Consider the following 8,626-nt stretch of genomic DNA (forward strand, 5'->3'; position numbering starts at 1 on the left):
AAGCGGTCCTCGGTTTACGACACCAACGGAGCCCAAAATTTATCTTGTTCGGGGAGCAACTCGTCAAGCGAGTTTGGCCCCATTTTGCCGCCTGCCTTGCCGCGTTTTGTTAGGCGAATCGCTGCAGCTGTTAAGTTAGTAACAGGGTTTGGCGTCCCCGTTGACTTCGCTTGTCAGAAAGTCGCAAAAGGGGATCACCTGACTCCTGAGCCCGGCAACCGTCATAAGTAGGAGTCTGCTGTCAAGCCACCGAATGCAAATCACACGATCATGGGGACGCTGGTGTGTGAAAAATGGTCATAAAGTCACTTTTTTTCTCAGGGATGTTGTTGGAACAGTCGCTAAACTGTGACAAGCCTGTATGTCTTTTTTAAGCAGTACTGGTGTAAACGCTTGCCTCGTCTGTATTCACACATACTCTTCAACCTACATCTAGTTGTATTGTAAGGTTTCCCACTTAGCCTCACAATTGCCCCAGCGTTACTCGGGAATTTAAAAGAGCCAAAAGAAATTCCCAAACCGAGGTTTCAGCAAGCAAACACCTTTTATTTTGATCAAAATGGAGTTGGGTGACCCCCCCAACCATCTCTCTTCGTGGCTGGTAGAGAGATGAAGGCAACAACCAGGAAAGAGTTCTTCCACCTTTTATACCTATCCAGAACAAAAAAAGATCAGGTCTTTGTAACAGGCATAAGATAGCACAAAAAAATAATAATTCCAAGATAGTAGTAATAAAAGTTGGAAGGGACCTTGGAGGTCATCTAGTCCAACCCCCCTCTGCTCAGGCAGGAAACCCTATACCATTTCAGACAAATGGCTGTTTAGTCTCTTCTTTAAAACTTCCAGTGTTGGAGCATTCACCGCTTCTGGAGGCAGGTTGTTCCGCTGGTTAATTGTCCTCACTGTCAGGAAGTTTCTCCTTAGTTCTAGGTTGCTTCTCTCCTTGGTTAGTTTCCATCCCTTGATTCTTGTCCTGTTGACTGATGACTCATACGCAGCAGCCCAGGCACCATCCATAACACGTTTTCCCTTAACGTAAGCATGTAAGCAATCCCCTGTGCCTAAAGCATGAAACATTTGCTTTTATATAACTTAATTTCCCAATATAAAGCACCTACAAAGCTGATTGCACATAAACAAAGATAATATATATATATATATATATATATATATATATATATATATATATATATATTTATATATATATATATATATATATATATATATATATATATATATATATATATATATATATATATAATGATTGCAAAGTATCACTACCAATATAATATTACTAATATCAACCTTAAGCACAATAAAATCCCTTCAGTATAATGACTGTCCTAAGTTACAAACGGCCCTTATGACCATTTTTCACCCTTAATGACTGTTCCGGCATCCCCGCGGTCATGTGATCAAAATTCGGGCAAATGGTTGCCAATTTTATAAATCTTTTCTTGAAGGCCTCCAGTGATGGAGCACCCACAACTATGGGTGGCGAGCTATTCCATTCTGTCACACACAAATACACACACACAAACACACACACACACACACACACACAAACGCACATATATCCTTCATAGAATTTCTTTCAATTATTATTATTATTATTATTATTGGGCAGGGCTGATTGCTATGTACTCCTTCACATTCACAATGACGCAGCTGCGTGTAAAACATTCATTAGGGAATGTCAAGATAGCGCTTGCCTCTCAGGTATAAAAGAATCGGTGAGCGGGGAAAACCTGGATGTAAAAAAAAAAAAAGAATGCAAGATGGCTATTGAAAAAGTACATTGTAAAATTTACAATGTACATTTGTTCAAAATATTTGTTTCTAGCCACCTGTCTTTAACATCAAACTCCAGATAGCTCCTGATCAAAGTCAACATGAAAGTTCAAGTTTGCAGCCGGCAAATATACAGCTTGCCAAAAAAAACCCATTGGAATAATTGGCACGTTTGATGGGCTACCACACAGACCTAAGACAATAGGTCACCAGGAAGAAACAGAGGGGAATTGCAAGAGTCACGCCTCATTAAAAACAAATAAACCTATTCCCAGAGCAGCCAGGCCCAAAAGATAAAAGTTCTTCCTTATCCGTTGCAATTTAATAAACCCGTAAGTCTGATTGTATTATACCTCATTCTTCTTCGTATGCGCCAGTAAGTTAAGAGAGGGCCTGCTTTGAGCTGCTTCTGACGGTTAGTCTCATTGTTCCGGATTAAGAAAATGTTTCGATCCTTTTTGTCCAAAGTAACAGTTTGGTGGATCAAATCCCGAGTGCCGCGTAGCAGAGTGAGCGCCTGTTACCCGTGCCAGCTTCTGCCCACCTAGCAGTTCGAAAGCACGTAAAAATGCAAGTAGAAAAATAGGGACCACTACGGTGGGAAGGTAACAGCGTTCCGTGCGCCTTTGGCGTCTAGTCATGCCGGCCACATGACCACGGAGACGTCCCCGGACAAGCGCTGGCTCTTCGGCTTTGAAACGGAGATGAGCACCGGCCCCTAGAGTCGGAATCGACTAGCACGCATGTGCGGGGGAACCTTTACCTTTACCTTTTAACAGTCTCTGCCTATTTCTATCACGGTCATCTTCCTGATTCTCTTACAGTTTTCTACTGATTCTACATCCTAACACAGAGTTCCCCAACGTTTCCAGCTTGGGGTGTGTGTGTGTGTGTTTGTGTGTGTAGAGAGGGATGGTTCCATGCGAGCGACAGGCAAGTGTGCCACTGGCGTGCATGCGTGCATACCGCTGGCCCACTGCTCGCGCAAGTGATGTGCGTGCGCAGCCCGGTTGCAAAGCTTTCACAGCCCACTAGCGGGCCAGAGCCCGCAGGTTGGGGACCGCTGTCGTAACATCCACATGCTAGAGTGGAAAACACTGGAATAAAATACGTTGCCTCTCATTATGACCTCTGACCAAGGTACCCAAACAGCAAGATTTGTAGACGCTCACCGCTCTTGCGGAGCATCGAGCAGAAAGAGAAGATGTATTCTTAACACCAGGATTACTAGCAGAAGCAGCAACGGAGGATGGATCTGCCTGACACGCAGCTGCAGACAAAACCCTAAAATGAGGAATGACAAAATTGGAAGGGACCTCGGAGGTTTTCTAGTCCAACCCGCTGCTCGAGCTGGACACCCTACCCCAGGGGTCCCCAACCCCCAGTACTGGGCTGCGGCATGCCAGAACGGGCCGCACAAGCAAAGCCCCATTTGTGGGATGCTGGCAGCGCACAAAACCACGCACTCTCCGGTCTGCAGAAAAACCCTTCTCTGCGGAACCGGTCCTTGGTGCCCAAAAGGTTGGGGACCTCTGCCCTGTACAACTTCAGACAAATGTTTGTCCAAGCTCTTAAAAACCTCCAGCGTTGGAGCAGCCACAACTTCTGGAGGCAAGCCGTTCCACTGATTGATTGTTCTCAGTGTTAGGAAGTTTCTCCCTCCTTCTGAATTGGCTCCTGACGTTTTTTTTCAGGAAGGGGATAATCAGTATCACCTTTCAGGACAGCTCAACTCTTCAACGAATTCAAGTTAAAGGTCTGACAGATGTTCTTCCAAGAACTGCACACCTGGACTAGACCAACTTGGCCGATTTACAGATTGGCCAAGCTACAGGTTTATAACGGCCGTATGGACCACTTCATAAACTTACTATATATTATTTCCAGGTTAAAAAAAACCTTAGCTAGGCTAGGGAGGGATGACTTGACTTTTTCGTTCTTAAAAATGATTGTTCCCCCATCAATTCGAAGAAGCAGTTTTGAACTTTGGTGTTGGAGAAGATCTCTGAAAAATACCACAGGCAACCAGAAAAAAACAAACAAATGGATTCCAAAGGTGTTTTTGCGGGGGGGGGGGGGCTTTTTTTGGTCTTTGAAAATGTTTCGCTTCTCACCCAACGAGGTTCTTCAGTTCTAACTTAACGAAACGTTTTCAAAGAAAGAAACGAGAAGAAGAAGAAAGGGCCCCTTGGGACAACCATGATCTGGATGGTTGAGAATCTGATGAAGCAACCCAGGAACCAACAATCACGCTCAGTGTCCACGTGCGTTGACCTCTCACCAGAGGCTTTTTTTGTTACCTGGATCTAGCCATGCATCCTGTCCCTGGAAAGTGGCGCTGGCCAGGTGGGGCTATATCTAACTCACATCTGCCAAAGATGACTCACAAAGGACACGCACCGCTTCCTGGAGATTTAAGATATCAACATGTCCCAGATCATCTCACCAGTCAGATGCAACCCCTTGGACTCCTCCCAGTTGCCTCCCAGTTCTGAGAAAATGGGATTACTTTCATCTGCAAAAATGCCGGGCTAACCCATCACCATTTCCTGCTACATGGTGGGCACCATCCTGCCCCAGTAGGAGCCAAGTCACCTTAAGAAGCACCCTAGAACAGAGGCCCCCAACCTTTGGGGCACCAGGGACCGGTTCTGTGGAGAGAGGTTTTTCCGCAGTCTGGAGGGTGCGTGGTTTTGTGTGCTGCCTGCATCCCACGGATGGGGCTTTGCTTCTTTGTGCGGACCAGTTGCTGGCATGCCACGGACCGGTACTGGTCCACGGACCGGGAGTTGGGGACCCCTGCCTAAGAGAGCAACATGCCGATGCAATAAAAAGGCAGGTGCCTATGGATGGGATGGAATGGAATGGAATAAGAAATAGAATAGAATAGAATAGAAAAATAATAGAATAGAATAGAATAGAATAGAATAGAATAGAATAGAATAGAATAGAATAGAATAGAATAGAATAGAATAGAATAGAATAGAATAGAATAGAATAGAATAGAATAGAATTTAAATGGAATATAGGATAGGATAGAATAGAATAGAATAGAATAGAATAGAATAGAATAGAATAGAATAGAATAGAATAGAATAGAATAGAATAGAATAGAATAGAATAGAATAGAATAGAATAGAATAGAATAGAATAGAATTTAAATGGAATATAGGATAGGATAGGATAGGATAGGATAGAATAGAATAGAATAGAATAGAATAGAATAGAATAGAATAGAATAGAATAGAATAGAATAGAATAGAATAGAATTTAAAAGGAATATAGAATAGAATAGAATAGAATAGAATAGAATAGAATAGAATAGAATAGAATAGAATAGAATAGAATAGAATAGACTTACAACTACAACATACTGAAAACCTAGACAACCACACAACAACTACAACACTGAACGTGACCTCTCACCCAAGCCAGATGAAACCAGAAGAAGAAGAAGACCAGACTGAACTGATGACAAACATACTTATTCAAACACGGAGATTTGAACTATTAGAGCAACAATTTAATGACTACAAAGAGGCCAGTTCCTTTGAAAAATTGACAACTGGATGGTCTCCCTTGATTCAAATAATTCAAATAATATGTGTAGGAATGAAGGGAGATACAGTTGAGGATTTAAAGGCACTGCTATGGAAGCCTGTTTGGCACAAAAAAAAAGCCAGAGTTAGACTTTAAAAAATGGTCTCGTTTTTTTTCTTTCTTTTATCTATAATGGAAGAGCCTAAAATTTTACTTAATGGGTCAAGGGGAGACTTTGAAAGATAATTATTTGATTTAATATTTAGGATGTAGACTTATGAAGGAAATTAAAATTATCTATTAGAACGTAGTTCTGAATTATAATATGGAAGTCGGATTGAGATAATAAAGGATATTTTATTAGTAAGCGATGAGGTACTAGGATGATAAACAGAATATATTTGTGAAATATATTGGTGAAATAAATTAAGAATGTATTTAATTATGCAATAGGCGTATCTTAGATATGACAATCATTAGGTCATGAAACGGGAAACTTGGGCTACTCGAAACTTAAATACTATGGATCTTAAAGGCTAAATTGGAGCACTGTAATTGAAAATGGGTAAAATCTTAAAAACAGGACATGATAGCTATAACTAAAAATATATTGATAAATACCTTAACTGACTCTGTTATAACTAGTAATGTATTAACTTGACTGTGATGTAGTAACTATGGGAAACAGAGTGGGAATTTTTAGATGATTTAACCTGAGATAGGAGAAATGATTTTGTTACCGGACTATTGTTTACCCAATCCCCACGTTGCTTTCTAAACACTTTGATATTTTGATGTAAAATTGGAAAATTAATAAAACCTGTCTTAAAAAAAAAATAAAAGAGCCAAGGTTGCCCCCATGGTCTTGTGATTTACATCCGGATGCTTGACAACCGACTCACATTTATGACGGTCGCAGTGTCCCGGGGCGGGGTGGGAGACCATGGGATGCCCTTTGGCAACCTTCTGACCGCTTCACTTAATGTTGGTGTTACTAATTTAACAACTGCAGTGATTTACATAACAACTGTGACAAGAAAGGTCATATAATAGGGCAAAACTCACTTAACAAACGCCTCACTTAGCAACGTAAATTTTGGGCTGGATTGTTAGCCGTATGTCAAGGACTACCCGTAGCAGATTTTGAGACTTTTCACCGTTTTCTGAAGTATTCTCTGTCGCCATACATCTTAACCTCCTGAGCATGACCAGAATTACCAGCTTCTGGCGCCTGACCCTGAAAAAATAATATTGATTTTCACATCATTATGAATTTCCCAGGATGTAAATTCTTTTTAAAGGTGATGACAATCAGGTACAACACATTTGGCTTAGAGAAAGAATGCTTTATGATAAACACACACACACAAAATAAACTTGGTGCCAATGTAAATACGGATTTCTTAAATTTTAATCATTATTTCTATTTAATCATTATCTCTTCCTGTTATACCTTGATTCCTGTAATAAGGATTAACCTTGGATCTACCATCTCAACCATCCCCAGAACTGGGTGTATCACACACCACCTTCCCCCACCACCACCACCAAAAAATCTGGGTGTGTTAGTGAACCTCTTGTGTTCTTAACCCCACCTGTATGATTTATCTCTTCTTTACTCTTTCTACTTCCTGACTGCTTTTCTTTCAACTGTCCGGCTCCCCCCCCCGTCCTCCCAGCTGTTTGCTACACCTGGCATCTTGTTCCAGACCCCTCTGGAGGTGAGTTGCTTGTAATTCCTGTTGGATTAATAATAATAATAATAATAATAATAATAATAATAATAATAATAATAAGAAGAAGAAGAAGAAGAAGAAGAAGAAGAAGAAGAAGAAGAAGAAGAAGAAGAAGAAGAAGAACAACAACAACAACAACAACAACAACAACAATAATAATAAAGTTGGAAGGGACCTTGGAGGTCATCTAGTCCAACCCCCTGCTCAGGCAGGAAACCCTATACCATTTCAGACAAATGGCTGTCCAGTCTCTTCTTAAAAACTTCCAGTGTTGGAGCATTCACAGCTTCTGGTGGCCAGCTGTTCCACTGGTTAATTGTTCTCAAGTCAGGAAATTTCTCCTTAGTTCCAGGTTGCTTCTCTCCTTGTTGAGTTTCCATCCGTTGCTTCTTGTCCTGCTTTCAGGTGCTTTGGAGAGCAGCTTGACTCCCTCTTCTTTGGGGCAGCCCCTGAGATATTGGATCCCTGCTATCCTGTCCCCCCTGGTCCTTCTCTTCATCAAACTAGACATGCCCAATTCCAGGAACCGTTCCCTGTATATTTTAGCCTCCAGCCCCCTGGTCATCTCTGTTGCTCTTCTCTGCACTTTCTGTACAGTTTCTCTCAGTGCTCTTCAAGATGGCCGTGGCTGGCCTCCTCCTCTGCAATCTCTCCCTTCGTTTGCATCCCACTTCCAAAGTAAGGGTGATTTTTGGGGACCACGTTCAGGCATCCTGATTAGATGGCCAGGCATTCTGGTCTGTTTAAATCAAGGTCCTTTTCACTCTTGTTCCCGAATCAAAATCCGAGGAAGAGATTGGACAGTCGTTTGCCTGGAACGCTATAGTCTTCTGCCCACAGTCGTCTCCTCCTCCTCCTCCTCCTCCTCCTCCTCCTCCTCCTCCTCCTCCTCCTCCTCCTCCTCCTCCTCCTCCTCCTCCTCCTCTTCTTCTTCTTCTTCTTCTTCCTCCTCTTCTTCCTCTTCCTCCTCCTCCTTCTTCCTTTAGGTCAGGGGTGTCCCACTTTGGCAATTTGAAGCCTTGTGGACTTCCACCTCCCAGAATTCTGGGAATTGAAGCCCATAGGTCTTAAAAGTTGCCAAGCTTGGACATCTCTGTTGTAAAAGAGCAGCAAATCATTCTACGTCCTTCTCTCTTTAAACACAAATTACTACACTCCTACAGGCCCTACGTTCTTTCCAGCATATTATTAACAACAATTCTTATCTTCCGGAAAGGTAGTTACCGGTATGTAGGCACAGCTGGACCTTCTCTTTGTGAGAGGGGGCTGAAAACTTTTGTGGGAAAAGACTAAAGCTACCATCTCAGATCACAAATCCATACTGAAAACAGGGTTTAGGAATTAGCCACCTCAGCTTAGGACAGAAAGAAGAGGCATGTTGGAAGAGGACAGCGGAGAAGCGAATAGAGAGAGAGAGAGAGGAATGCTCTTTGGGGTCCACCTCTTCTCCAAAGCACCTGAAGGGAGGACAAGAATTGATAGGTGGAAGCTTATCAAGGAGAGAAGCAACCTAGAACTCAGGACAAATTTCCTGACACCGAGAACAGTTAATCAGTGGA

This window comes from Vipera ursinii (genome assembly GCF_947247035.1).
Source record: "Vipera ursinii genome assembly, chromosome: 6".
Lineage (NCBI taxonomy): Eukaryota > Metazoa > Chordata > Lepidosauria > Squamata > Viperidae > Vipera > Vipera ursinii.